Below are 6,568 nucleotides of genomic sequence, written 5' to 3' on the forward strand. Positions count from 1 at the left end.
AAGGATAAACAGACACGCCCGGTTAGAGAGAAATGATCCTTGCTGGGATGGGAAAAGTCGCTTGTGAAGATCTCAGTTCTCTCCCGATTCATCTGCGTTCCTACTACAATTTCCAGTTTTAAAAGTCCCCAACACATTTTCACAGACGTTTGAGAGAAAGAGGTTCAAGCTCATCAGACAGAGCAGGCGGGGCGGGGCTGAGGGGCACTGCTCTCCGCATGCATCAGACACCCCTCCCCTGCCGCAGCCCCGCAGAAGCCACACGGCCACACACAGCCAGTGTCGCCATGGGACGGGAGCGTGCCGGCTCTCTGTCCGCAGGCCCTGATGCTGTTCCCTGGGTGGGTGGCTCCGGTCAGGTGGGATCTCCTGCTGTATGTACTGAATCTGCAATACACAAGTGAGAGTCTCCTGAAGGGAGAGGCAGTGCCCCCAGGGCTGGGGGCGCCATGGCTGAGCCCAGCTCACAGTCTCGGTCTGTGACGATAACTGCGTGATGAGGTCTCCTCCATCTTGACCGCATAGAAGGGGCTGGGTTGGGCTCTCCAGGGTCTCAGTGGCCATGCCAATTCTCAGAGGAGAGGGAAGGAGGAGAGCAGGGTGGGGAGGACCGTGAGGCTTCCGGCCAAGGGAAGGGCTTCTGCCCACCTCTGCCCTGGCCTCTCCTGTGGCTCCCAGGACGGGAGCAGAGCGTTGAGGCTGCCTGGTCAGCTGTGTCTTTTGCTGTTTGACCCTGGCCCATTCTTTCCCTTGATGTCTCAGTTTCTCCATCTGTAATGTGTGTGGGGTGGGGGTGGTGTGGTGGGGTTGGCTGGATCAGGGCCTGGGCCTCTCCAACAGGGCTGCCTTTGGAGGCAGAAGGTGGAAATTGCTGTGTTGTAAAACGGAAGCTGGGAGTCAGGCTGGCTGGGAGGGCTGGGTGGGCCAGAACAGAGCTAAAGGCCTAGGAGAGCCTGGGAGTATGGTCCAGAGTGGTGCTAGTCCAGGCCCTGCAGGTCTCAGGCTGTAACAGAGGGACAGACAATCGGGCTGCAGGGTGGGGGTGTGGACCCATAAACAGACCAGAGTCCTTAGCCTGGCGTGCAGACTTCCTGCAGGGCTGAAGACCTTCCCTGTCTCAGTCCAGCAGTGGGAGTCCGGGCCTTGTACAGGTGACTGCCGAGCCCACACTGGAATCGGGAACATTTTGCCGCAGGATTCATGGCAGGGGCAGGCAGCAGCTTCTGGCTTTCTTGTCTCAGAACTGAGGTTGCTCTCAGATTCATGTGAGCCATAAACCCGCGCCCTATTTCTGCTCTAATTGAGGCTATTGGTATTGTGACTAAAATAATCAGAGACAATTTTATTGGTATATTTAAAAAAATAATGACATCCCATATACTTAAGTTATGTAACTGCAGCGACAATTCGATGGGACTCCCTGGGGCCTTGGCTTGGACAGCCTGTGCTAGACGAAGCTGTCCTGCCCCAGCACCCTGCACCTCCCAGAAGAGAGAGCAGAAGAGATGCTGACAGAAACAGGTCCCCAAGGCCTGGGCCACAGTCAGGGGCCAAATAGTAAAGATCTAGGGGCTTCCCTGGTGGCTCAGTGGTAAAGAATCTGCCTGCCAATGCAGGACACGCGGGCTTGATCCCTGGTCTGGAAGATCCCCTGGAGAAGGGCACGGCAAGCCACTCCAGTATTCTTGCCTGGAGAATCCCCATAGAGAGATGAGCCTGGTCAGCTACAGTCCATGTGGTCATAAAAGAGTCAGGCATGACTTAGCCATTAGACAGCAACAACAAATGCCAGCCCAGTGACCCCAGAACACCTTAGGAAATTGGAGAAGTGGGGCTTTCTGGAGCTGCCCAAACCTTAGTTCACATCTGGCTTTCATGGTGGGCTTTGCCACCCAGCCAGAGTCATCTGCCTTCTGGTCACTCATTCTTCTCTGGGGACCCCCCACTCTTTGTTGTCCTGCTTCTGGAGCAGCTGATGGCCCCTACCAACTCTGGTTGTCGTTGTTCAGTTGCCAAGTTGCGTCCGACTCTTCATGATCCCATGGACTGTAGAGCGCCAGGCTTCCCTCACCATCTCCTGGAGTTTGCCCAAGTTCATGTCCATTGAATCTGTGATGCCAACTCTGGAATGACCAATCAGAGTGTCACACTCCCCAGCCACTGGGATTGGTTCAGGGCCAAGCATGTGTCCATTCAGAGCCCTAGAGCTAGGGCTGTTCCCAGTCGTTAGGAGCCAGCACATCCCACTTTTGTTTAAGCCTATTTGAGCCAGGCTTTAGTCCCTATGATCTAAAGAATTATAGCTGATGTAACTTCTATGAAGGTGGAGGGCAGTAGCACCCGTCTCTTGGGTGTGTTACAAGGATGCAGAGGGAAGTGCTTACCCAGCACCAAGCACAGTGTCCTCCCGATCAGTGGCCGTGGCTGTTGTCAGGAGCAGCGTGGAATGCAGATGCTTGCTTGTTTACCAATTTTTGATGTATATTTCAGATATTTTTATTTCTTGCAATATGTTATCTATCAGAAGTGACTGAAAGAAAAAATGTAATTGGGCCCCATTATTGTCACAGACCTTCATCAAGAGGCTTTTTAGTTCCTCTTCACTTTCTGCCATAAGGGTGGTGTCATCTGCATATCTGAGGTTATTGATATTTCTCCTGGCAACCTTGATTCCAGTTTGTGTTTCTTGCAGTCCAGCGTTTCTCATGATGTACTCTGCATATAAGTTAAATAAGCAGGGTGACAATATACAGCCTTGACGAACTCCTTTTCCTATTTGGAACCAGTCTGTTGTTCCATGTCCAGTTCTAACTGTTGCTTCCTGACCTGCATACATATTTCTCAAGAGGCAGATCAAGTGGTCTGGTATTCCCATCTCTTTCAGAATTTTCCACAGTTTATTGTGATCCACACAGTCAAAGGCTAAAAAGTTGGCTTAAAGCTCAACAGTCAGAAAACGAAGATCATGGCATCTGGTGCCATCACTTCGTGGGAAATAGATGGGGAAACAGTGGAAACAGTGTCAGACTTTATTTTTCTGGGCTCCAAAATCACTGCAGATGGTGACTGCAGCCATGAAATTAAAAAAAGCTTACTCCTTGGAAGGAAAGTTATGACCAACCTAGATAGCATATTCAAAAGCAGAGACATTACTTTGTCAACAAAGGTTTGTCTAGTCAAGGCTATGGTTTTTCCTGTGGTCATGTATGGATGTGAGAGTTGGACTGTGAAGAAGGCTGAGTGCCGAAGAATTGATGCTTTTGAACTGCGGTGTTGGAGAAGACTCTTGAGAGTCCCTTGGACTGCAAGGAGATCCAACCAGTCTATTCTGAGGGAGATCAGCCCTGGGATTTCTTTGGAAGGAATGATGCTAAAGCTGAAACTCCAGTACTTTGGCCACCTCATGCGAAGAGTTGACTCATTGGAAAAGACTCTGATGCTGGGAGGGATTGGGGGCAAGAGGAGAAGGGGACGACAGAGGATGAGATGGCTGGATGGCATCACTGACTCGATGGACATGAGTCTGAGTGAACTCCGGGAGTTGATGATGGACAGGGAGGCCTGGCGTGCTGCGATTCATGGGGTCGCAAAGAGTCGGACACGACTGAGCGACTGAACTGAACTGATTGTCACAGAAACGGCTTTAAGAGAACACTGGTCAGGTGAATATCATTATTTCCCATTGTCAACCAATAAATAGTTGCCATTGATAAATAGGCAGCCAACAGTCTGTCAGGAAGACTCAAACTATGTTACATAATACAACATGCCTGTTCATAGATGGGGGAAAAAAATAGAAAATAACTTACGTGAGAAGAGAGAGCAGGGAGGGTCTAGCAGAAGACTTCGCAGCCCAGGAGGGGCCTGGGGCTTACTGGGAGGCTCATGGGTGGTAGGAGCAGCTTTCTCCTGGTGTGGACACCTCGCTCTCCTTCTCCATCAGGGCCCCTCCTGGGGGCGTCTAACACAACCGATGGTGCTCAGCCCGCGGTGCTCCTCAGCATCTTCCGAGTCTCAGCTGAGCGGATGGACCTCAGCATTCCCTCCACATCGCAAAGCCTCCAGGCCCTGCATTGAGAGCCCAGCAGGTCTGAGTGCCCACCAGCCCTGCAACACCATCAGCCACTGTGTCCAGAAGAAGTGTGAGCCCCTCCCACCTACTCTGAGCAAGAGTTCTCTCCTAAATCAGCCTTCTGCCCCAGGATGCCATATCTGTCCAAGATGCTAACAGGCAGTGGGAGCCTAACCACCCTGCCCCAAGGAAGCCTTCTCTCTTTGCTGGATTCAGGCCCTAAGTGAAGTCGCTCAGTCGTATCCGACTCTTTGCGACCCTGTGGACTGTAGCCCACCAGGCTCCTCCATCCATGGGATTCTCCAGGCAAGAATACTGGAGTGGGTTGCCATTTCCTTCTCAAGGGGATCTTCCTGACCCAGGGATCGAACCCAGGTCTCCCACATTGCACGCAGACGCTTTAACCTCTGAGCCACGCCCTGTCTTAGTCCTAAATGGCAGTGGGAGCTGCAGGGAAAGCCTCAGTGTCTACCTGCGGTGGGTTGGGAGAAGCGATGCTCTCCATTCCCGGGGCTTATCTGATGGGTCCACTGCTCAGGAAGGAAGGACCAAGAGAGATGCTGGGGCCAGAACATCCAGCTGGCTCCTGGGACTCCTGGCTCTCCAGACTGCCTGGTTCAGTGGAGACACACACACTCACTCTGGTACACAATACTGCACACACATATACTCTCACATGCCTCAGAGCCCTTGCTTTTCCTTCTTTTTTTTTTCCTAGATACAGTTTGTGACTGATTTAATTGCAGTAAAATTCCCTGGTGGCTCAGATGGTAAAGAATCCACTTGCAGTGTAGGAGATCTGGGTCTCTGATCCCTGAGTCGAGAAGATCTCCTGGAAGAAGGGCACAGCTACCCACTCCAGTACTCTGGCCTGGAGAATTCCATGGAGAGAGGAGCCTGGTGGGCTATAGTCTGTGGGGTCACAAAGAGTCAGACACGACTGAGCGACCACCAGTTTCCCTTTCTCATTGCATAGAGTATTGTGACAGTTTCTCTTTCACACATAACATACAACGTGTCACTTTAACCGTTTTTTCCATTGTAACCATTTTTAAGTGCACGATTCAGCAGCTCTCAGTGTTACATTCACCATGTTGTGCCACCATCTCCGCGATTTGTTTCCAGAACTGTCTCATCATCCCAAGCAGAAACTCTACATTATAGAACAGCTCCCCATCTCCTTTCCCCCAGCACCTGGTAACCACTATTCTGTTTCTACTAATTTGTCTACCCTAGGAACCTCATATAAGTGCGGTTATACAATATTTATTCTTTTGTGTCTGGCTTGTTTCACTAAGTATACTGTTTTCAAGGTCCATCCATGCTGTAGTACGTATCAGTACTTCATTCCTATTTATGGCTGAATAATATTCCATGGATATGAGTCTCAGTGAACTCCGGGAGTTGGTGATGGACAAGGAGGCCTGGGGTGCTGCAATTCATGGGGTCGCAAAGAGTCGGACACGACTGAGCGACTGATCTGATCTGATCTGATCTGAATATTCCATTATAGGCATACACCATATTTTCTTTATTCATTTACCTGTCGATGGGCATGTGGGCTATGTCCATCTGTTGGCTATTGTGGAGAACGCTGCTGTAAACACTGTTATATACGTATCTGTGTGAGTTCCTGTTTTCAGTTCTTTTTCATTTGCTTTTTCTGTCTATACCAGAGGCTGGGAAGGGGCCTCTCTGTGCACCTCTGCAGTAGCCAAAAACCTCAGGTATGTGGGATATCAGCCCAGGAGACCCCCTTCTCCTGGATGACCAGACCGTGTCCTCCTAGTCCTCAGGGTCTCTGGCCTCAAGGGTAGGCATTATCCAGCATTCACTGGTCCTTGTGAACATGGGCCCTACCTACCCAGTGGGACATTCTCTCCACCCACCCCCAGGAGCCTCACCAGAGGTCCCTGACTTCAAACATTCTTTTCTGTCATCAGCCCTCGGGTGGTTCAGATGGGTATGAAAATCCAGCCACCGTCACAGGCCCAGCATGAAGGTACAGATGACACCAGGCCCAGCAGGACCTAAAATCCTTGCAGCCACAGGGCGATGCCCAGACATGCCTCCAGGGCTCAGTGTGAGTCCGACAGAGGCACCTCTGCCCCTGGGTCTGGGTTATAGGCCTCCCCTTCTTTGGGCTCTAGAAGCTTGGCAATGGGGACACCCCTCCCTTCCCCAGAAATGACCTGGCAATCCTCACCCCACAGTGGTGGCCTAAGAGATTCCCAGCTACCTTTCCTTCCCTCCGGATCACACCCCCCCCAAGTTCCCACAAGCCATCGTCCAGACAGATGGACCCACAGACACTTCCCATCACCGTCTGTACACCCATGACAGATAACGCCCCACCAGTGGCACTGAGTGGGGTCCCCTCTGCCACTCTTGTCACTGTGGATACAGGGCATGAGTATGTCTGATCTCAGGCCACAGTCAGCACCTGCCCGTCCACTCCTAGAAGACCTCTCCTCTCCACCCCAATGCAGCCGGGGT

The sequence above is a fragment of the Bubalus kerabau genome, chromosome 17 (genome assembly GCF_029407905.1).
Source record: "Bubalus kerabau isolate K-KA32 ecotype Philippines breed swamp buffalo chromosome 17, PCC_UOA_SB_1v2, whole genome shotgun sequence".
Taxonomy (NCBI): domain Eukaryota; kingdom Metazoa; phylum Chordata; class Mammalia; order Artiodactyla; family Bovidae; genus Bubalus; species Bubalus kerabau.